The following is a 25,577-nucleotide window of genomic DNA, read 5'->3' as shown; positions in this document are numbered from 1 at the left end:
TTAAATGGAATCCAAAGTCCATACTCTTTTCTCATCCCCTGGATACCTCCTCCAGCCACCTACTTTTTGACTTAGGAATAATGTCAATGCATGCGAAAAACCAAGTTCTATCCAGTGGGGAAGATTGAGCTCCCTCTGATAAATTCTGCATTAGGCAGTCAGTTGACTATTGGATGAGTGTCTAACCATTCCACAATGATTTTTTCTCTCTCTGACCACAGCAAGTGACAGAGAGATTTCTCACCTTCTAGTTAGTATCCATTAGCAAGCAACACTTTGGAAGTCTAGTCCTCAGGAAACCACAATGCAACAAATGTGTTCAAGATAATGCACAGCCAAGCTTAGAATGCTTCACCTCCTGCCATTTTCTCCCTCTGGGTTCATCACCCATTGTTATCTATTATTTATATTGCATCATAAAGTGTAACTTTATTGATGAGGTAAATCCTGTGTCAGAAACGTCACAGACTTAGTTCACTTCCTGTGCCTTCAGCAATTCTTTAATTCATTCGCTTTTTAAAAAATTAATATGTTTTTTGAGTGCCTAATTGAGTGGAAAACCCATCAACATTTAATGAAATTGTTGAACCATTTTCATATACATAAGAAGTATATAAACCTAATTAATATTTGGCTAGAGTAATAAACTTTAACTTCTAAAGAACTTTGCCCATTTTAGAAGTAGTCTCCACATTGAAAGATGAGCCAAAGTGTCACCAAGGTGTCACAGACCTCAATAGCAGAAGCAAAAGTCAATTATCGTTCAACATTTTGAGTTCAGTTCAGGTGAAACAACACACATTACTAAAAAATAATGTCATTCCCTAATCCTAATATTGACCCCATAAATCAGGGTGGAACTGTCTCCCTAGAAGGCATCCTAAAATGTAGAGGGAATGTGCTATACACAACTAGTGACTGGGGCATAAGTGAGGGTTGGGAGTGAGGAAAAATGAAAATTATTTGGCAATGTGCAGGACAGTCCTTTACAAGAAAGAATTGCCCACCCAATGTCAATAGCACCCAGTGAAAAATACCACATCGGCCTATTTAAAAAAACAAATAGAACATCATTAGCCCAATCTACATTATATTTGGCTTTCATGATGCCTTAAAATAAATTTAAATAGAGTATGTGCATTTCAGGATGACAGATACTTGTCACTCCATTTTCTTAAACCTATCTTTGTGGCTCAATTAAGTTATTTGTCAGTCCCCTAAAAGCATTTAAAGATGAAAACTCCTAAATCCTGATTATTATACCAGTATGTAAATGGATGACTCCATCCAGATTGGGCAAATGATACATTCTTTAAAACTCTCTTAGTTCTGTACATGTAGACCAATCACAGGTCCCAAAATCTTGAGCAGTTCATTTTTCCTCATTAGAACTCAGGAAAGAGAATATAAAATCAACAAAATTATTGAATTATATGCAGATTTAAGAAAGTTTTAAAAATTGAGTTTTTCCAAAGCCTCCAAAAAGTATTCTACAACTGTTCTACAGCCCCTGAAAGCTCCCTTATAGAGAGAGCTAAAATGTATTAATTTTCTTCTTTGTCAAGTCAGACTTTATATCTACAAATAAAAAAGTATTTTTTATGTGAACTTCAAATACGAGAATTGTTTTGTTAGTGTCAAGTTTTATTGCAAGTTCTCAATTATGTGCTGTAATTTATTGATCTGGATTATAAAATGATTTCTCAAATCTGTGATAATTGCTAAATTCTTTGGTTTAACCTTATTTTATTTTTTTAATTTTAAATTTCAATTGTAAAAGAGGTTCTTTGAGGCAAATGAAATGATAAAATACTAACATTTAAGATGTTTGCATTATAAAATCCCTTGACAAAGCTAAACCATATCCTTTTTCTGTGACCTTTATAATCACAGTTCCTTACCAATGGTAATCTCTGACTTTTGACAGAATGCAGATCAACTCTGTTCATTTTTTTTAACTTAGAAAGGCATTATATACTATATACTCTTTGGGGTCTGGATTCTTTTGGTCAAGATTATGATAATAAGATTTATCCAAATTGCCAGGAAATTAACTTTTAATACATACTAGAGCTGTCCCGTGACCACCTGCATCATAATTATCTGGGAATGCTTCACTTTTGAAAAGGCAGGGACCCAGGTCCCAGCCTAGGCCTAGAGAATCTAAAACTCTGGGAGGAGGAAGGAGATTAAGTCCAAATCTCTACCTTGTATAAGCTCCTCTACTAATAATTTTGCCTATCAAAGCTTTAGATTCTACACTAAAAACTTAATGTTTCTATTCACTTTCTTAATTCTAAGATAATTTTTACCAAAGACTTTTTTTTAGAGAGGCTGTTCTTTTTATGGCGTCATAACAATTATAGAGATACTTCAGACCCAAAACTGATTAGTTGTACTTTTAATAGTTTTAACAACCTGCAAAATCCCTTAATAATTTTTTTCCAAATTCAGTATCTTAGCACATGTATTTCTTAAGAGAATCATTCCATAGTCTTAAAAATTTTAGTATCACAAAAAATTAGATTTATTAATTCCACAACATATATATACTTCAAAACTTCATGTATATGATAAATACCTACAATTTTATGTGTCAAATTAAAAAAACAAAAACAAAATTTTACAATATCTGTTTGTGGTGTGTTTTTAATTTTTTCTAAAATGTCTTCTGCCTTTCATTATGCAGTCATTAAGTGCTTGAAATTGAATAGAACCAAGTTAATTGTGATGGTTGTCTTAAACCTACATGTAATATAATGACAGTTTTACTATTTAAGGACCACGCTTTCTAGTAAAATTAGGATGAAAAAACAGTAGAGAAACATACAATGAACCTAACAGTGATGAAACTTATCTGGGGCTCATTGCTATACGATGTATTGTCTTTCTCCTAAAAAGAAGAATGGCAAGAGAAATTGTATTTCAAATACCCCTTGATAATTCAAAAGATGTAAGAACTTGCTGAAATGTCATGGTCATTTGCTTGTGGCTAACATTAGAAGTGTTAAATCACAATTAGATTTAACACATATAATCAGGCTGGAGGAGTCTCTAGTAGTCTCCAGTAAAGACTCTCTCTCAGCAAGATCTTGTACAAATATCTCTCTGATGACACCATCGTCATATTAAGTATGAGTGAATTTCAGAAGCTTATTGCTGCCTCTTCAAACAAACTAGTACTTGCTGAATGGTATGAGCTTTTTAAAGATGTCCTTAATCTGTTTCTTTTTCAAGACATGTCAATTTGTTTCTGAGGGAGACTCTTCAATATGACAGAACCCACATATGGTTCTTTTTATTCCCAGATACTTCATTTATTTATTTGTCTATTTATCTATTTACTTATTTTTATTTCAATAGCTTTAGGGGTACAAATGACTTTTGGTTGAATGGATGTATTATACAGTGGTGAAGTCTGAGCTTTTAGTGTACCCATCACCACCTGAATAGTGTACCTTGTACCCAATAGGTAATTTTTCATCCTTCATCCTCCTCCCTCTCTCTCCCTGTCTGAGTTTTCAATGTCTATTATACTGTACTTCCCTGTGTACTCATAGCTTAGCTCCCACTTATAAGTGAGAACAGCAGTATTTGTTTTTTTGTTCCTAAGTTGTTTCACTTCGGATAATGGCCTCCAGTTCCATTCCAGTTGCTGTGAAAGACATTCTTTCATTATTTTTTATGACTGAGTAGTATATCATAATATTTATATACCACATTTTATTTATCCACTCATCAGTTGATGGGCATCTAGGTTGATTCCATATATTTGCAATTATGAATTGTGCTGTGATAAATGTATGAGTGCAGCTATATTTTTGATATAATTACTTCTTTTTCTTTGGTTAGATACCCAGTAGTATGATTGCTGAAGACCCCAAAAGCAATTGCAACAAAAACAAAAATAAATAAATGGGACTTAATTAAACTAAAAAAACTTCTGCACAAAAGAAATAATCAATAGAGTACATCAACAACCCTATAGAATGGGAGAAAATATTCACAAACTCTATATACAATAAAGGACTAATACTCAGAGTCTACAAGGAATTCAAACAAATCAGCAATAAAAAAATGAATAACCCCATTAAAAAGTGGGCAAAAGACATGAAGAGATATTTTTCAAAAGAAACTATACAAATGGCCATCAAAGATATGAAAAAAATGCTTAATATCACTAATCATCAGGAAAATGCATATTAAGGTCACAATGAGATACTACCTTACCCCAGCGAAATGGCCATTTTTTTTTACTTTTATTTTAACTTCAGGGAAACATGTGCAGGTTTGTTATATAGGTGAACTTGTGTCTGGGGAGTTGTTGTGCAGACTATCTCATCACCCAGGTATTAAGCCTAGTACCCATTTCTGATCCTCTTCCTCCTCCCAACCTCCACCATTTGATAGGCCCCAGCGTGTGTTGTTCCCCTCTATGCGTCCAGGTGTTCTCATCATTTAGCTCCCACTTATAAGTGAAAATATGCAGTATTTGCTTTTCTGTTCCTGTGTTAGTTTGCTGAGGATAACGGCCTACAGCTCCATCCACTTTCCTGCAAAGGACATGTTCTCACTCTTTTTTATGGTGACATAGTATTTCATGGTGTATATGTACCATGCTTTCTTTATTCAGTTTATCACTGATGGGCATTTAGGTCAATTCCATGTCTTTGCTATTGTGAATAGTGCTGCAAAGAACATACACATGCAAGTGTCTTCATAATAGAAGGATTTATATCCCTTGAGGTATATGCCCAGTAAGGGATTGCTGGGTGGTCAAATGGTATTTCTGTTTTTAGGTCTCTGAGGAATCACCACACTGTCTTCCACAATGGTTGAACTAATTTACACTTCCACCAACAGTGGATAAGCATTCCTTTCTCTCTGCAACTTCACCTGCATCTATTATTTTTTGACTTTTTAATAATAGCCATTCTAACTGGCATGAGATGTTATCTCACTGTGGTTTTTATTTACATTTTTCTAATGATCAGTGATACTAAGCTTTTTTTTAAATGATTGGCCACATGTATGTCTTCTTTTCAATAGTGTTCATATCCTTTGCCCATTTTTAATGAAGTTGGAAAACAGCCATTATTAAAATGTCAAAAAACAATAGATGGCACAGATGTGGTGAAAAGGGAACACTTACACACTGTTGGTAGAAATGTAAATTAGTACAACCTCTATGGAACACAGTATGATTCTTTAAGACTGTAAAGCTCAGTGCTAGTATTATGCAAAATGGATCCTAGTTTACACTCTTAGGTCAATGATACTTCTTTTTTTTTTTTTTTGAGATGGAGCCTCACTCTACTGCACAGGCTGGAGTGCAGTGGCGCGATCTCAGCTCACTGCAAACTCCACCACCCGAGTTGAAGTGATTCTGCTGCCTCAGCCTCCTGAGTAGCTGGAATTACAGGCATGTGCCACCACACCCGGATGATTGTTGTATTTTTGGTAGAGACAGGGTTTCACCATGTTGGCCAGGCTTGTCTCAGACTCCTGGCCTCAAGTGATCTGCCTGCCTCAGCCTCCCAAAGTGCTGGGATTACAGGCATGAGCCACCACATCCAGCCAGGCCAGTGATTCTTGACTGGATAAGCTCATGAGTTTTAGTTTTAAATACTGAAATAGGGTTGCTAAAGTTCAAAGAAAATTTAAAAATATTTTAGAAATGCCAGATTATTCAGACAGAACAAAAAAAATATTTTTTGCATGGAAAGCCACTTAAAATAGCTTAAGATAATAAGTTTAAGTAAGCAAATACAGTGTTTACATTTGTGAATCTCAAAAAAACGTTGTGCAGTTTTGGCATCACACTGGGCAGAAACAATTTTCAAGGGATTCCCTAACTCATTTTCTTGCTTTCATGAAGCAGGATGATTTTCCTAGTTTTCAAGGTATTCAGAAAGAAAGAACCCACATAATAATTTTTTAAAGAGTTATTTCTTTCCCTCTAATGTTTATATCTAAGACATACCATTCATGAACCCGGGAGGTGGAGGTTGCCGTGAGCCAAGATTGCACCACTGCACTCCAGGCTGGGCGACAGAGCAAGACTCTGTCTTAAAAAAATTAATTCATTTTTTAAAAAATAAAGACATACCATTCATTAGTCCATTTTTTAAGCCTTTAATTCTATAACTTAGAGTTATTGTTATATAGACAAAATTCTTCTCTCCCATTATGTCTTCATCTTGGACCACAGAGAAGATAATGCCATTCTCTTGGAGGAGGAATCTTCTGTACTTCTCTCCAGCTCTTACTCTAGTTATCAATGGAAAAGTAGCTATGAGGGCTAGACTCCCTGTGAGGCATGTCCCACGAATTGGGGGTGAGGTTACTTTGTTTCAAAAGCAGGTTAACAAGTCTCATCATTTTGTCCTTGTTTTACTCAGGAATTTTATTCAGTCTTCATGACAAGCAGGCCACAAAGGAAATGACTCTTCAGGATCAAACAATTCTTTGTCCCTGTTCTTGCAGTGTCTTTATCTGTCACTAAAAGGATAAGTCACTTTACGCCTTTTTTTTTTGTCTTTTTTTTTCCTTTTTGTGGAGAAGGGGGTCTCACTATATTGCCCAGGCAGGTGTCAAACTCCTGGGCTCAAGCTATCCTCCCACCTCTTGCCTCCCTGAGAGCTGGGATTACAGGTGTGAGCCACCATGCCCGGCCGGTAAGTCACTTTAATCTTTTGCAGAAGGGCTCATTATCTTCAAGAGAGGGGGAAGCCTCAAAAATGTGGACCTCAAGTCTTAGTCATCTCAATTATAAATATGGAGATAACAATTCCTTATATGATGAACTGTAGAAAATAAATGAAACCATATAAAGTGTGGTGCAAACAATGAAGCACTATACAAATGCATGTTCCTTGGGAATAATTTCTATCATCTAGAAAATAATGGAGTTAGATTAAATTATTTTTAAGGAACCATTACTTTCTAACATTATCTCTAGTCCAGACCTATCTACTGAGACTCAGACCCTTAATCCAATTGCCTAATTATATTTTTACCTAATGAATACACATTAGGTAACCATATAAATACTTAAACAAGCCACCTGGCTATTTCACAGGTCCAAATTCAACATGTCCAAAAATAAACTCACATCTTTCTTCCTGGTTTTCAGTCAGTGTTCCCTATTTTCACAAAATGTCATGTCATCTACCTGATGACCCAAGTCAGAAACCAGAAAATTATTCTTGACTCTTTTCTCACACTCAAATCCAATTAATCACCAACTGTTGTGAATTCTTCCTCCTAAACATCTTTCAAATTGGTCCTCAGGTCTCCATGTACACTGCCAGCACCCTAGTTCAAGTCACCATTGTCTCTCACCTGGACTATCGCCATCACTTCTGAAAGAGACTCCACAAGTCCTTAATTTTCCCCTCTCTCTAAACTTCATCTCACTGGAGACAGAGTGAGGTGAAGTTTAGAATACAAATCTGGCCATGCCATTCTTCTTAAAACACACACAGTATCCTGTTGTTGTTAAGATAAAGTCCAAGTCCTTAACATATCTAAAAATGTCCCGGCCTGATCCAATACCTGTTTCTTTCTGCAGCCTCTCCTTATACCTTGCCAATGCATGATTGCCATTCTCCAATCATTCTGCCTTTCTAATCCCTTGAGAGTCCTATGTCCCTCTCCCTCACTTATGTGCCTTCACAGCTCATAGTCATTCTTTAGTTGTTCACTTCAGTGTTACTCTCTCATAGAAGACTTCCCTAATTCCCTCTCACCGCATTTTCAAGTGAAATTTCTTATTATATGCTCACTTAATATGATGTAGTTCTCCTGTGTGGCATATGTCAGATGTAGTGAGTTATGGGGTTTAATGATAAACTGATTATTAATAATAATTAATATGAATATATATTATTATTAGGTTTACTGATAAACTCAGACTTTGTAGGGAGAAAATGTGTTTATCTCAAAATGGCTGTATCTCAGCCATCCTGTGCTTGCCTGGCACACTTATAGATAGAAAGAATTAAAGGATGGAGTGAGGGATGGAGGGATAGAGGAAGAGAAATCTCATACATCACATTGAATATAAATTAAACATATATAATCCAAACATAGTACCATCATGTTTCTCATGGTGTTTGCTTTTTTTAGAAATAAGTGTGTACAATACAAATAAAGATCTATGACTTCTGTTTCTACCAAATTTTAAAGTCCCCTTATATGTAAACTCAAGGGTTTCCTGATTTTTATTGTTGCCTAGTAATAATAGATCTTTAATAACAATAATTGTGTGTCAGTAAAATAAAGCCCTTCAAGAATAAATTTTAAAGCCATAATGGTATTTTTAAGGCCATGTACAGTTTTGATGGATTAGGAATAGCATACTAAAAATTAAGAAGGTCTTATCAATAAGTTGTTTGTATTAGTTAGGGTAATACTAGCTGCAGTAACAAACCCAAAAATATATGATGCCTCAAACACAATAGAAATTTATTTCGTTTGTCTAAAGTCCAACTTTTTTTCTGAACACCAAAAGACCCTCATCTAAGTAGCAATTCAGAGAGTAAGGGTCTTTTTTTCTGTGACTCCATATTTCCAATATGTGCCTTCCAAGGCCACTGGGCCCAGCTGTGCCAAGCTGGTGAAAGAAGAAAAAGGTTCAAAGGTTGCCTCAGAGTTCTATAAGCCAAACCTGGAAATGGAGCCTGTCACTTCTGCTCACATTGCAATGGATAAATCTCCAGTACATGGCTGCAACTGAGTGCAAGGGAGGCTGGAAAGTACAGGTTAACTCTATGACTAAGGAGAGGAATTGGTTTGAACAGCTGGCCAGTCTCCACCATACCACTGCTTCTCCACTAAGATTTCTCACTGGTCTACTCTCAATACACTCACCTCAATTTATTTTTCCTCAAAGTTTATTCTTCAAAGTTGACAATTATGACCAATAACAGAATATTTAAAGTATAATAATATAATTATGTACAGCATACAATCTCAACCTTATAATACTTGTATAATAATTTTCTCTTGAATAATAATTTCATGCAAATGAACTCATATCCTTCCCATTGTTAACTTTCTACTTATAATTCTCCCTTTCTAAAAAATAGGAAAAGGAAATAATCTTCATAGGTATATTTATAAAGAAGTATAAAAACAAAGTTAGTAAGAGAATGACTTTAGCTTAGAAACTATTCATTTTATAACAATTGTATAAAGAAACTTGAATGACACAACTTAATTTATGCACATGCTAAATATGAATAATAAAATTAGCACTTAGTGAATGTCAGCTACACTTATCTGTATAGTAATATTCATTTGCATGAATTGAGAATTCTCCATTATTGATACAAGAAAAAAGTGAAACAAAAAGAAGCTACAGAGACTCATAAGTCTTTCAGAGTAACTATAATGGAGGAAACACAGATATTCAACAAAGGCTCGATGTATCCATCTCACTCTTAAGCCAAATTTGATTGCACCATAACATTGAAACTTGCTTCAGTGAAACTGCCAAACAAATGTTTTTGACACTTCTCAATCTCCTTGGATTTTTTCACATGCCCTACCCAAATTCCAAAAACCTTTTAAGAACCTGAAGTATCTGGAGGCACTCTGGGATGTGATGTCTTATGATAGTACATGAAAGCAATAGTGAAATGTCTACCCATCTAAAACTTAGGTCATGATCTAAAAAATAAACAATTAAAATATTAAATATGTAAATAAATTCAAAGCTTTAAATCTACACAGTCACACAGAGCAGAAGGGTTTATCTAAGTGCAACGGTGAATCAAGGTAATGTCTGTGATATGACTGCAAAGTTTAGATACACAAAAACACCAATTAACAGAGGCATACAATGCCAACTGAGTCAATTTGAAACATAAACAATTACTCAGTATCCTAAGAAAGAATGAGAAAACAGATTGTTTATAGGTGGTCAACTTTGGAGCACAGATAACACCAGAAGTTAGTTTTTGAGCAAGTACAACATGGAGAGAGGGTGCCCTGAACCATTCATTGACTTATGCATTCTGTTTTCTTGTTTATCACACAATTACTTGTGATAATTCTATCCCCATCAAATTGTCTTCTGATTATAATTTAGTTTCCCACATAGCTCTGCCTAAAATGAGATAATGTGTTAGTCATGCTAACATGAATAGGTCAGTCCATTTAACAGTCACATTTCTCATTGTTCATAGATGATTTGTTTCTATGCGCTTGATTACCATAACTCTGCTCCTGAGAAATGGATCTACTCTCAGTTTCCAAGAAAAGCAAATTTCTGATCCTAAAAAATCAAGTCAAAAGACCCTAGACTGTGATTATTGCAACATAGTACATTCCATTTTGAAATCCCCTGGACAGCCTGCCAGGCATATAATCAATATCACTTCATTCCAGTTACAATAATGTGGTGGTACTTGCCAGCCAACAAACAAGTACATGAAAATTAGGGCACTCCCAAACACAACAAATTAAAAATATATAATTGCTGATGTATACCTCTACTTTGAAAAGGTGGCTCCAAATAAAACTTCTAATATGATATCTTTTTTATGTTGCCCTTAACTCCTTTTTAAAAATTTTGTATTTCCATAGGTTTTGGGGGAACAGGAGGTATTTGGTTACATAAGTAAGTTCTTTTGTGGTGATTTGTGAGATTTTGGTGCACCCATCACCCAAGCAGTATACACGGAACCCAATTTGCAGTTTTTATCCCTCACCCCCTCCCACCCTTTCCCCTGATCCCCAAAATCCATTGTATCATTCTTATGCCTTTGCATCCTCATAGCTTAACTCCCACTTAGGAGTGAGAACATATGATTTTTGGTTTTTCATTCCTGAGTTACTTCACTTAGAATAATAGTCTCCAGTTCCAACCAAGTTGCTGCGAATGCCATTAATTTATTCCTTTTTATGGCTGAATAGTATACCATCATATATATGTACCAAAATTTCTTTATCCACTCATTAACTGATGAGCATTTGGCTGGTTCCATATTTTTGCAATTGCAAATTGTGCTGCTATAAACATGTGTGTGCAAGTATCCTTTTTGTATATTCACTTCTTTTCCTGTAGGTAGATACCCAGTAGTGGGATCACTGGAACAAATGGTATTTCTACTTTTAGTTCTTTAAGGAATCTCCAAACTGTTTTTCACGAAGGTTGTACTAGTTTACATTCCCACCAGCGTGTAGAAGTGTTCCCTTTTCACCCCATCCACACCAACATCTATTTTTTTTTATATTTTGATTATGGTCATTCTTGCAGGACTAAGGTGGTATCACATGGTGGTTTTGATTTGCATTTTCCTTGTAATGAGTGATGTTGAGCATTTTTTCATATGTTTGTTGGCCATTTGTTTATCTTCGTTTGAGAATTGTCTATTCATGTTATTAGTGCACTTTTAGATGCAATCATTTGTTTGTTCGTTTTCTGGTTAATTTGTTTGAGTTCCTTGTAGATTCTGGATATTAGTCCTATGTCAGATGTATAGATTGTGAAGATTTTCTCCCACTCTGTGGATTGTCTGTTTACTCTGCTAACTGTTCCTTTTTACTGTGCAGAAGCTCTTTAATTAAGTCCCACTTATTTATCTTTGTTTTTGTTATTTGCTTTTGGGTTCTTGGTCATGAAGTCTTTGCCTAAGTCAATGTCTAGAAGGGTTTTTTCAATGTTATCTTCTAGAATTTTTATAGTTTCAGGTCTTAAATTTAAGGCCTTCATCCATCTTGAGTTGATTTTTGTATAAGGTGAGAGATGAGGATCCAGTTCATTCTCGTACAAGTGGCTTGCCAATTATCCTAGCACCATTTGTTGAATAGGGTTTCCTTTCCCCACTTTATGCTTTTGTTTGCTTTGTCGAAGATCAGTTGGCTGTAAGCACTTGGGTTTTATTTCTGGGTTCTCCATTCTGGTCCATTGGTCTAGGTGCCTATTTTTTATGCCAGTGGCATGCTGTTTTGGTGACTATGGCCTTATAGTATAGTTTGAAATCAGGTAACGTGATGCCTCCAGATTTGTTCTTTTTGCTTAGTCTTGCTTTGGCTATGCAGGCTCTTTTTGGGGTCCATATGAATTTTAGGATTGTTTTTTTCTAGTTCTGTGAAGAATGATGGTGGTATTTTGATGGGATGGGAATTTCACTGAATTTGTAGATTGCTTTTGGCAGTGTGATTATTTTCACACTATTGATTCTACCCATCCATGAGCATGGGATGTGTTTCCATTTTTTGTGTCATCTATGATTTCTTTCAGCAGTGTTTTGTAGTTTTCCTTGTAGAGGTCTTTTACCCCCTTGGTCAGGTATATTCCTAAGTATTTTTTTTGCAGCTATTGTAAAAGGGGTTGAGTAGTTGATTTTATTCTCAGCTTGGTCACTGTTGGTGTAAAGAAGAGCTACCAATTTTCATACGTTAATCTTGTATCCAGAAACTTTGCTGAATTCTTTTATTAGTTCTAGGAACTCTCTGGAATAATCTTTAGAGTTTTTGAGGTAAACTATCATATCATCAGCAAAAGTGACAATTTGACTTCCTCTTTACTGATTTGGATGCCCTTTATTTATTTCTCATCTGATTGCTCTGGCTAGGACTTCCAGTACTATATTGAAGAGGAATGGCAAGAGTGGACATCCTTGTCTTGTTCCAGTTCTCACAGGGAATGCTTTCAACTTTTCCCCATTCAGTATTATGTTGGTTATGGGTTTGTCATAGATGGCTTTTATTACCTTGAGGTATGTCCTTTGTATGCTGATTTTGCTGAGGGTTTTAATCGTAAAGTAATGCTGGATTTTGTCAAATGCTTTTTCTGCATCTATTGAGATGATTATGTGAATTTTTTAAAATTCTGTTTATGTGGTGCATCACATTTCTTGACTTGCATATGTTAAACCATCCCTGCATCCCTGGTATGAAACTTGCTTGATCATGGTGTATTATCTTTTTGATATGCTATTAGATTTGTTTAGCTAGTATTTTGTTAAGGATATTTGCATCTATGTTCATCAGAGATATTGGTCTGTAGTTTTCTTTTTTTGTTATGTCCTTTCCTGGTTTTGGTATTAGGGTGATACTGGTTTCATAGAATGATTTAGTGAGAATTCCTTCTTTCTCTATCTTGTAGAATAATGTCAGTAGGATTGGTACCAATTCTTCTTTGAATGTCTGATTGAATTCAGCTGTGAATCCATCTGGTCCTAGAGGGTTTTTTCTTGGTAACTTTTTTATTACCATTTCAATCTTGCAGGTTGTTATTGGTCTATTCAGGGTTTCTAATTCTTCCTGATTTAAGCTAGGAGGGTTGTATATTTCCAGAAATTTATCCATCTCCTCTAGGTTTTCTGGTTTATGTGCATAAAGGTATTCATAGTAGCCTGGAATAATCTTTTGTATTTCTGCAGTGTAGGTTGTAGTATCTCCCATTTCATTTCTAACTGAGCTCATTCGAATCTTCTCTTTTCTTTTCTTGGTTAATCTTGCTAATGGTTTATCAATTTCATTTATCTTTTCAAAGAACCAGCTTTTTTCAATTTCTCTTTTGTGTTTTTTTGTTTCAACTTCATTTAGTTCTACTCTAATTTTGGTTATTTCTTTTCTTCTACTGGGTTTGGGTTTGGTTTGTTCTTGTTTCTCTAGTTCCTTGAGGTGAGACCTTAGATTGTCTATTTGTGCTCTTTCAGACTTTTCGATGTAGGCATTTATGACAATAAACTTTCCTCTTAGCACTGCCTTTGCAGTATCCCAGAGGTTTTTATAGATTGTGTCCCTATTGTCATTCAGTTCAAAGAATTTTTTAATTTCCATCTTGATTTCATTGTTGACCCAATGATTATTCAGGAGCAGGTTATTTAATTTCCATGTATTTGCATGGTTTTGAAGGTTCCTTTTGGAGTTGATTTCCAATTTTATTCTACTGTGGTCTGAGAGAATACTTGATATGATTTCAAATTTCTTAAATTTATTGAGATTTGTTTTGTGGCATATCATATGGTCTATCTTATAGAAAGTTCCATGCACTGATGAATAGAATGTATATTCTGTGGTTGTTGGGTAGAATGTTCTTTAAATATTGGCTAAGTCCATTTGTCCTAGGGTATAGTTTAAATCTATTGTTTCTTTGCTGACTTTCTGTCTTAATCACCTGTCTACTGCTATCAGTGGAGTATTGAAGTCCTCCACTATGTTGTGTTGCTGTCTATCTCATTTCTTAGATCTAGTAGTAATTGTTTTATAAATTTGGAAGTTCTAGTGTTAGGTGCGTATATATTTAGAATCATGATATTTTCCTGTTGGACAAGGCCTTTTATCATTATACAATGTCCCTTTTGTCTTTTTTAACTGCTGTTGCTCTAAAGTTTATTTTGTCTGATATAAGAATGACTGATCCTGCTCGCTTTTGGTGTCCATTAGCATGGAACATCTTTTTTCACCCCTTTACCTTCAGTTCATGTGAGTCCTTATGTGTTAGATGAGTCTCTTAAAGGCAGCAGATATTTGACTGATGAATTCTTATCCATTCTTCAATTCTGCATGCTTTACATGGAGCATTTAGGCCACTTACATTCAACATTGTATTGAGATGTGTACTATTCAGTTCATTGTGCTATTTGTTACCTGAATACCTTGTTTTTTTAAATTTATTGTATTTTTGTTTTATAGGTTGATATGGTTTGCTGTGTCACCACCCAAATCTTACCTTGAATTGTAATAATCTCCACATGCCAAGGGCAGGGCCAGGTGGAGATAATTGAATCATGGGGATGGTTTCCCCCATACTGTTCTCATCGTAGTGAATAACTCTCATGAGTTCTGATGTTTTTATAAAGAGCAGTTCCCTGGCACAAGATTTCTCTTGCCTGCTGCCATGTAAGACGTGACTTTGCTCCTCTTTGGCTTCCACCATGATTGTGAGGCCTCCCCAGCCATGTGGAACTGTGAGTCAATTAAACATCTTTCCTTTATAAATTACCTAGTCTTGGGTATGTCTTTATTAGCAGCATGAGAATAGACTAATACAGTAAATTGGTACCAGGAGTGGGGTGCAGATATAAAGATACCCAAAAATGTGGAAGCGACTTTGGAATTGGATAACAGACAGAGACTGGAAGTTTGGAGGGCTCAGAAGAAGACAGGAAAATGTGGAGAAGTTTGGAAATTCCTAGAGACTTAGAGGGCTCCAAAGAAGACAGAAATATATGGGAAAGTTTGGAGCTTCTTAGAGACTTGTTGAATGGCTTTGACCAAAATGCTGATGGTGATATGGACAATAAGGTCCAGCCTGAGGTGGTCTCAGATGGAGATGAGAAACTTGTTGGGAACTGGAGTAAAGGTCACTCTTGCTATGCAAAGAGACTGGCATTTTGCCCCTGCCCTAGAGATTTGTGGAACTTTGAACTTGAGAGAGATGATTTAGGGTATCTGGTAGAAGAACTTTCTAAGCAGCAAAGTGTTCAAGAGGAAGCAGAGCACAAAAGTTTGGAAAATTTGTGCCTGACAATGCGATAGAAAAGAAAAACCCATTTTTCTGGAGAGAAATTCAATCTGGCTGCAGAAATTTACATAAGTAATGAGTAGTTGAATGTTAATCCCCAAAACAACAGGGAAGATGTCTCCAGGGCATGTTACAGACCTTCACAGAAGCCCCTCCTATCACAGAGATGGAGGCTTAGTGGGGAAGAATGGTTTTGTGGGCCAGGCACAGGGCTCTCCTGCTCTATGCAGCCTTGGGACGTGGTGCCCTGTGTCCCACTTGCTTTAGCTCCAGCTGTGACTAAAAGGGGCCAACATACAGCTCAGGTCATTGCTTCAGAGGGTGAAAGCCCCAAGTCTTGGCAGCTTCCACATGTGTTGGTCCTGTGGGTGCACAGAAGTCAAGAATTAATGTTTGGGAACCTCAGCCTAGATTTCAGAGGATGTATGGAAACGCCTGGATGTCCAGGCAGAAATTGGCTGCATGGGCGGAGCTGTTATGAAGAACCTCTGCTAGGGCAGTGCAGAAAGGAAATGTGGGGTCAGAGATCCCACACAGAGTCTCCATGGGGGCACTGCCTCTTGGAGCTGTGAGAGGAGGGCCACCATCCTCCAGATCCCAGAATGGTAGATCCAGCAACAGCTTGCACTGTGTGCCTGGAAAAGCTGCAGATGCTCAACACTAGTCCATGAAAGCAGCCAGAAGAGGCTATATCCTGCAAAGTCACAGGGTTGGAGCTTCCCAAGGCCATTGGAGCCCACCTCTTGCATCAGTGTGACCTGGATGTGAGATATGGAGTCAAAGGAGATCATTTTGGAGCTTTAAGATTTGACTGCCCCATTGGACTTTGGAATTGCATGGGGCCTGTAGCTCTTTCATTTTGGCCAATTTCTCCCATTTAGAATAGGTTTATTTACCCAGTGCTTGTACCCTCGTTTTATGTAGGAAGTAAATGACTTGCTTTTGATTTTACAGGCTCAGAGGCAGAAGTGACTTGCCTTGTCTCAGATGAGACTTTAGACTGTGGACTTTGGAGTAAATGCTGAAATAAGACTTTGGGGGACTGTTGGGAAGGCGTGATTGGTTTTGAAATATGAGGACATGAGATTTGGGAGCGGTCAGGGATGGAATGATATGGTCTGGCTGTGTCCCCACCCAACTCTCACCTTGAATTGTAATAATGCCCACACATCAAGGGCAGGGCCAGGTGGAGATAACTGAATCATGGGGACGGTTTTCCCCATACTGTTCTCATGGTAGTGAATGAGTCTCATGAGATCTGATGGTTTTATAAAGGGAAGTTCCAATGCACAAACTCTCTCTTGCCTGCAGCCATGTAACATGTGACTTTGCTCCTCCTTGCCTTCCACCATGATTGTGAGCCCTCCCCAGCCATGTGGAACTGAGTTAATTAAACCTCTTTCCTTTATAAATTACCCAGTCTTGAGTATGTCTGTAATAGCAGCATGAGAACAGATGAATACGTAGGTCCTGTGAGATATATGCTTTAAAGTGGTTCTGTTTTGACATGTTTCCAGAATTTGTTCCAAGATTTAGAGCTCCTTTTAGCAGTTCTTGTAGTGCTGGCTTGGTAATGGCAAATTCTCTCAGCAATTTCTTTGTCTGAAAAAAGACTGTATCTTTCCTTCATTTATGAAGCTTAGTTTCATTGGATACAAAATTCTTGGCTAATTGTTTTGTTTAAGGAGGGTGAAGATAGGGCCCCAATCCCTTTTAGCTTGTAGGGTATCTGCTGTTAATCTGAAAGGTTTTCCTTTATAGGTTACCTGGTGCTTTTGCCCCACATTTCTCAAAGTGTGTCCTTTATTTCCTGAAATTGTGATTTTTTTTTTATTTATGCTATCTATTTCACTGAAGATTTCTCTTCTCATGTTTTACATCTTTTTTTATTTCCTTAAGTTTGACTTCACCTTTCTCTGGTGCCTCCTTGATTAGCATAATAATTGACCTTCTGAATTCTTTTTCTGGCAATTCAGGGATTTCTTCTTGTTTTGGATCCATTGATGGTGAGCTAGTGTGATTTTGGTGGGCTACTAAAGAACCTTGTTTTGTCATATTATCAGAATTGTTTTTCTGGTTCCTTCTTATCTGGGTAGGTTATCTCAGAGGGAGGATCTGGCACTCAAGGCTACTGTTCAGATTCTTTTGTCCCACGGGGTGCTCCCTTGATGTAGTACTCTCCCCCTTTTTCTAGGGATGGGGCTTCCTGAGAGCCAAACTGTAGTGATTGTTATTTCTCTTGTGGATGTAGCCACCCAGCAGGGCTACCAGGCTATGGGCTGGCAATGGGGGGTGTCTGTACAGAGTACTTGATGTAAACCATCTTCAGGTCTCCCAGCCATGGATACCAGTACCTGCTCTGTTGGAGGTGGCAGGGGAGTGAAATGGAATCTTTGAAAGTCCTTAGTTGTATTATTATTGTTTATCGCACTATTTTTGTGCTGGTTGGCCTCCTGCCAGGAGGTGATCTTTTCAAGAGAGTATCAGCTGTGGTAGTATAGGGAGGATCAGGCAGTTGGAGGGACCCTGGAACTCCCAAGAGAATATAACCTTTTCTTCAGCTACCAGGGTGGGTAGGGAAGGGCCATCAGGTGGTGGCAAGCTTAGACGTGTCTGAGCTCAGACTCTCCTTGGGCAGGGTTTGCTGCTGCTTCTGTAGGGGATGGGGGTGTCATTTCAGGTCAATGGAGTTATGTTTCCAGGAGGATTTTGGCTGCCTCTGCTATGTCATACAGGCTATTAGGAAAGTGGGGGAAAGCCGGCAGTTACAGGCCTCACCCAGCTCCCATACAACCCAAAAGGCCAATCTCACTCCCACTGTGCCCCACTCCCAAACAGCACCAAGTTTGTTTCCAGGCAGTGGATGAGCAGGGGCGAGAACTTGCCCCAGACTACCAGCCCCATGGCTGAGAAAGCAGCAGGACTCTCACACTTCCCCTGCCTGTCGAGTCTGCAAACCAGATCACACCCTCTCCCAAGTTCTGGCTAGGAAACTTCATATTCAGCTGGAATTGTTACAGTTCAACTGCAGGGTTCCTTCTCCCTGTGGTCTTTTCCAAGTTTTCTGGCAGTCCTTCCCAAGGACCCCTGTGAGACAAGGCAGAAATGGCTTTCCTGGGGAAAAAGAGAGCCCACAGAACTTTTCCCACTGTTTTCTCTATCCATGTATTTTGCCTGACTCTCTAAATTGACTCAGTTCCAGGTAAGGTCAGAATCTTCTCCAGCAATTTGGACCTTCAGGTTCCCCAGTGAGGGTGTGTGTTCCGAGGCAGATGATCCCCCTTTGCCACTTTCACAGTTTGGGCACTCACTTTTTGGACTGGTCTCCCGGGTCCTGAAAGAGGAATCCACTTCCTTCAAAGGGTCTGCGGATTCTTTCAGCTTTCTTGGTGTATTCCTGAAGTAGTTCTTGGAGCAAAAGTTCACAATGTGAGCCTCCACAGGCTGCTCTGTCCATCAGATGGGGAGCTGCAATTTATTCCTGCATCCTATCCACTATTTTTTCCCTCCCCTTAACTCCGTTTGACTAGTCATTTATTCTGGTCCCACTTACTTTGTCTATTTTTGGTGGGGCCCTGAAATATGTCCTTCTTTAAAAATATAATGACGTAGAATATTTTAATTTCTTTTTGGAGAGAGGAACATGTCATAGGCATATCAAGTAATGTTAGCATCAAGTGGTTCCATTATTTTCCTGTGTTCTTCTAACTGACTAGCAACAACTCCCAGGAAACTGGCCAAGAATACCGGATCAAGCATAGCTGAGGAGGGAACTAAAAACTTACAGAAAATATGGACATTCTGTCTCTGATCTCTTAACTTCAGAGAAGTACACGTTATAGAATATAAGATAAAAATTGATATTGACTCACTATTACTTTATATACTAATGAAAAGAAAAATACTGACCAAACTATGACACACTATTAATTATAAGATGTATCTTCATTTCAGAGAGTTAAAAGGTATACAAAAAATGTGCAACTCAGAATTAGTAAGCTACAGTATTGGCTTTTACTCCTTCTTACTGAGCTCCACATTCACTAAAGTTGACATAACACCCAAGGCACCATTTCTTAAATAGATGTGCTACAGGAAGAGGATTTCAACAGCCCACAATGAGTCTTAGCCAGCTAGCTCAATGTCCCAACAAGTACTTCTAATCTAGCTGCTTCAAATTATTTAAATGTCCACTCATCCACTGACATTTTTGTCCAGAATTCTTTAAGTTTTTTTTTAATGTACTTTAAGTTCTAGGGTACATGTGTACAATGTGCAGGTTTGTTACATATGTATACATGTGCCATGTTGGTGTGCTGCACCCATTAACTCATCATTTACATTAGGTATATCTCCTAATGCTATCCCTCCCGCCTCCCTGCACCCCACGACAGGCCCCAGCGTGTCATGTTCCCCACCCTGTGTGCAAGTGTCTCATTGTTCAATTCCCACCTATAAGTGAGAACATGCTGTGTTTGGTTTTCTGTCCTTGTGATAGTTTGCTCAGAATGATGGTTTCCAGCTTCATCCATGTCCCTACAAAGGACATGAACTCATCCTTTTTTATGGCTGCATAGTGTTCCATAGTGTATATGTGCCAGATTTTCTTAATCCAGTCTATCACTGATGGACATTTGGGTTGGTTCCAAGTCTTTGCTATTGTGAATAGTGCTGCAATAAACATACGTATGCATGTGTCTTTATAGCAGCATGATTTACAATCCTTTGGATATATACCCAGTAATTGGATGGCTGGGTCAAATGGTATTTCTAGTTCTAAATCCTTGAGGAATCACCACACTGTCTTCCACAATGGTTGAACTACTTTACAGTCCAACCAGCAGTGTAGAAGTGTTCCTATTTCTCCACATCCTCTCCAGCACCTGTTGTTTCCTGACTTTTTAATGATCGCCATTCTAACTGGTGTGAGATGGTATCTCATTGTGGATTTGACTTGCTTTTCTCTGATGGCCAGTGATGATGACCATTTTTTCATGTGTCTGTTGGCTGCATAAATGTCTTCTTTTGAGAAGTGTCTGTTCATAACCTTTCCCCACTTTTTGAGGGGTTGTTTGATTTCTTCTTGTAAATTTGTTTAAGTTTTTTATAGATTCTGGATATTAGCCCTTGTCAGATGGGTAGATTGCAAAAATTTTCTCCCATTCTGTAGGTTGCCTGTTCACTCTGATGGTAGTTTCTTTTGCTGTGCAGAAGCTCTTTAGTTTAATTAGATCCCATTTGTCTATTTTGGCTTTTGTTGCCATTGCTTTTGGTGTTTTAGTCATGAAGTCCTTGCCCATGCCTATGTCCTGAATGGTATTGCCTAGGTTTTCTTCTAGGGTTTTTATGGTTTTAGGTCTAACATTCGAGTCTTTAATGCATCTTGAATTAATTTTTATATAAGGTGTAAGGAAGGGATCCAGTTTCAGCTTTCCACATAAGGCTAGCCAGTTTTCCGAGCACCATTTTTTAAATAGGGAATCCTTTCCCCATTTCTTGTTTTTGTCAGGTTTGCCAAAGATCAGATGGTTGTAGATGTGTGGTATTATTTCTGAGGGCTCTGTTCTGTTCCACTGGTCTTTATCTCTATTTTGGTACCAGTACCATGCTGTGGCCTTGTAGTATACTTTGAAGTCAGGTAGCATGATGCCTCCAGCTTTGTTCTTATGGCTTAAGATTGTCTTGGCAATGTGGGCTCTTTTTTGGTTCCATATGAACTTTAAAGTAGTTTTTTCAATTCTGTGAAGAAAGTCATTGGTAGCTTGACGGGGATGGCATTGAATCCAAAAATTACCTTGGGCAGTATGGCCATTTTCACAATATTGATTCTTCCTATCCATGAGCATGGAATGTTCTTCCATTTCTTTGTGTCCTCTTTTATTTCATTGAGCAGTGGTTTGTAGTTCTCCAGTTCTCCTTGAAGAGGTCCTTCACATCCTTTGTAAGTTAGATTCCTAAGTATTTTATTCTCTTTGAAGCAATTGTGAATGGCAGTTCACTCATGATTTGGCTCTCTGTTTTTGCTGTATAGGAATGCTTGTGATTTTTGCACATTGATTTTCATCCTGAGGCTTTGCTGAAGTTGCTTATTAGCTTAAGGAGACTTTGGGCTGAGATGATGGGGTTTTCTGAATATGCAATCATGTCATCTGCAAACAGGGACAATTTGACTTCCTCTTTTCCTAGTTGAATATCCTTTCTTTCTTTCTGCTGCCTGATTGCCCTGGCCAGAACTTCCAACACTATGTTGAATAGGAGTGGTGAGAGAGGACAACCCTGTCTTGTGCCAGTTTTCAAAGGGAATCCTTCCAGTTTTTGCCTATTCAGTATGATATTGGCCGTGGATTTGTCATAAATAGCTCTTATTATTTTGAGATATGCCCCATCAATACCTAGTTTATTGAGAGTTTTTAGTATGAATGGCTGTTGAATTTTGTCAAAGGCCTTTTCTGCATCTATTGAGATAATCATGTGGTTTTTGTCTTTGGTTCTGTTTGTGTGATGGATTACATTTATTGATTTGTGTATGTTGAACCAGCCTTGCATCCCAGGGATGAAGCCAACTTGATCATGGTGGATAAGCTTTTTGATGTGCTGCTGGATTTGATTTGCCAGTATTTTATTGAGGATTTTTGCATTGATGTTCATCAGGGATATTGGTCTAAAATTCTCTTTTTTTATGGTGTCTCTGCCAGGCTTTGGTAAAACAGGATGATGCTGGCCTCATAAAATGAGTTAGGGAGGATTCCCTCTTTTTCTGTTGATTTGAATAGTCTCAGAAGGAATTGTGCTAGCTTCTTCTCGTACCTCTGGTAGAATTCGGCTGTGAATCCATCTGGTCCTGGACTTTTTTTGGTTGGTAGGCTCTTAATTATTGCCTCAATTTCAGAGCCTGTTATTGGTCTATTCAGGGATTCAACTTCTTCCTGGTTTAGTCTTGGGAGGGTGTATGTGTCCAGGAATTTATCCATTTCTTCTAGATTTTGTAGTTTATTTGCATACAGGTGTTTATAGTATTCTCTGATGATAGTTTGTATTTCTGTGGGATCGGTGGTGATATCCCCTTTATCATTTTTTATTGCATCTATTTGATTCTTCTCTCTTTTCTTCTTTATTAGTCTTGCTAGTTGTCTATCAATTTTGTTGATCTTTTCAAATAACCAGCTCCTGGATTCATTGATTTTTTGAAGGGTTTTTTGTGTCTTTATCTCCTTCAGTTCTACTCTGATCTTAGTTATTTCTTGCCTTCTGCTAGCTTTTGAATGTGTTTGCTCTTGCTTTTCTAGTTCTTTTAATTGTGATGTTAGGATGTCAATTTTAGATCTTTCCTGCTTTCTCTTGTGGGCATTTAGTGCTATAAATTTCCCTCCACACACTGCTTTAAATGTGTCCCATAAATTCTGGTATGTTGTGTCTTGGTTCTCATTGGTTTCAAAGAACATCTTTATTTCTGTCTTCATTTCATTATGTACCCAGTAGTCATTCAGGAGCAGGTTGTTCAGTTTCCATGTAGTTGAGCACTTTTGAGTGAGTTTCTTAATCCTGAGTTCTAATTTGATTTCACTGTGGTCTGAGAGACAGTTTCTTGTAATTTCTGTTCTTTTACATTTGGCGAGGAGTGCTTTACTTCCAACTATGTGGTCAATTTAGGAATAAGTGTGATGTGGTGCTAAGAAGAATGTATAATCTTTTGATCTGGGGTGGAGAGTTCTGTAGATGTCTATTAGGTCTGCTTGGTGCAAAGCTGAGTTCAATTCCTGGATATCCTTGTTAACTTTCTGTCTCATTGATCTGTCTAATGTTGACAGTGGGGTGTTAAAATCTCCCATTATTATTGTGTGGGAGTCTAAGTCTCTTTGTAGGTCTCTAAGGGCTTGCTTTATGAATCTGGGTGCTCCTATATTGGGTGCATTTATATTTAGGACAGTTAGCTCTTCTTGTTGAATTGATCCCTTTACCATTATATAATGGCCGTCTTTGTCTCTTTTGATCTTTGTTGGTTTAAAGTCTGTTTTATCACAGACTAGGATTGCAACCCCTGCTGTTTTTTGTTTTCCCTTTGCTTGATAGATCTTCCTCTATCCCTTTATTTTGAGCCTATATGTGTCTCTGCACCTGAGATGGGTCTCCTGAATACAGCACATTGATGGGTCTTGACTCTTTATCCAATTTCCAGTCTGTGTCTTTTAATTGGAGCATTTAGCCCATTTACATTTAAGGTTAATATTGTTATGTGAGAATTTGATCCTGTCATTATGATGTTAGCTGGTTATTTTGCTCACTAGTTGATGCAGTTCTTCCTAGCATCGACGGTCTTTATAATTTGGCATGTTTTTGCAGTGGCTGGTACCGGTTGTTCCTTTCCATGTTTAGTGCTTCTTTCAGGAGCTCTTGTAGGGCAGGCCTGGTGGTGACAAAATCTCTCAGCATTTGTTTGTCTGTAAAGTATTTTATTCCTCCTTCACTTATGAAGCTTAGTTTGGCTGGATATGAAATTCTGACTTGAAAATTCTTTCTTTAAGAATGTTGAATATTGGCCCCCACTCTCTTCTGGCTTATAGGGTTTCTGCTGAGAGATCTGCTGTTAGTCTGATGGGCTTCCCTTTGTGGATAACCCAACCTTTCTCTCTCGCTGCCCTTAACATTTCTTCCTTCATTTCAACTTTGGTGAATCTGACAATTATGTGTCTCGGAGTTGCTCTTCTTGAGGAGTATCTTTGTGGCATTCTGTGTATTTCCTGAATTTGAATGTTGGGCTGCCTTGCTAGGTTGGGGAAGTTCTCCTGGATAATATCCTGAAGAGTGTTTTCCAACTTGGTTCCATTCTCCCCATCACTTTCAGTTACACGAGTCAGACATAGATTTGATCTTTTCACATCGTCCCATACTTCTTGGAGGCTTCATTTGTTTCTTTTTACTCCTTTTTCTCTAAACTTCTCTTCTCATTTCATTTCATTCATTTGATCTTCAATCACTGATACCCTTTCTTCCATGTGATCAAATTGGCTACTGAAGCTTGTGCATGTGTCACGTAGTTCTCATGCCATGGTTTTCAGCTCCACCAGGTCATTTAAGGTCTTCTCTACAGTGCTTTTTCTGGTTAGCCATTTGTCTAATCTTTTTCCAAGGTTTTTAGCTTCTTTGCAATGGGTTCGAACATCCTCCTTTAGCTCAGAGAAGTTTGTTAATACTGATCATCTGAAGCCTTCTTCTCTCAACTCGTCAAAGTCATTCTCCATCCAGCTTTGCTCCGTTGCTAGCAAGGAGCTGCATTCCTTTGGAGAAGAAGAGGTGCTCTGATTTTTAGAATTTTCCGCTTTTCTGCTCTGGTTTCTCCCCATCTTTGTGGTTTTATCTACCTTTGGTCTTTGATGATGGTAACATACAGATGGGGTTTTGGTGTGGATATCCTTTCTGTTTGTTACTTTTCCTTCTAACAGTCAGGACCCACAGCTGCAGGTCTGCTGGAGTTTGCTGGAGATCCACTCCAGACCCTGTTTGCCTGGGTATCACCAGCGGAGGCTGCAGAACAGCAAATATTGCAGAACGGCAAATGTTACTGCCTGATCCTTCCTCTGGAAGCTTTGTCTCAGAGGGGCACCCAGCTGTATGAGGTGTCAGTCAACCCCTACTGGGAGGTGTCACCCAGTTAGTCTACTCGGGGGTCAGGGACCAACTTGAGGAGGCAGTCTGTCCATTCTCAGATCTCAAACTCCGTGCTGGGAGAACCATTACTCTCTTCAAAGCTGTCAGACAGGGATGTTTAAGTCTGCAGAAGTTTCTGCTGCCTTTTGTTCAGCTATGCCCTGCCCCCAGAGGTGGAGTCTGCAGAGGCAGGCAGGCCTCCTTGAGCTGCGGTGGGCTCCACCCAGTTCCAGCTTTCCAGCTGCTTTGTTTACCTACTCAAGCCTCAACAATGGCAGACACCCCCCCCCCCCCCCAGCCTCGCTGCTGCCTTGCAGTTCAATCTCAGACTGCTTTGCTGGCAGTGAGTGAGGGTCCATGGGCATGGGACCCTCCGAGCCAAGCACGGGATATAATCTCCTGGTGTGCCATTTGCTAAGACCATTGGAAAAGTGTAGTATTAGTG

Source organism: Gorilla gorilla, chromosome 4, assembly GCF_029281585.2.
Source record: "Gorilla gorilla gorilla isolate KB3781 chromosome 4, NHGRI_mGorGor1-v2.1_pri, whole genome shotgun sequence".
Classification (NCBI taxonomy): Eukaryota; Metazoa; Chordata; class Mammalia; order Primates; family Hominidae; genus Gorilla; species Gorilla gorilla.
This window is presented reverse-complemented; position numbering follows the sequence as displayed.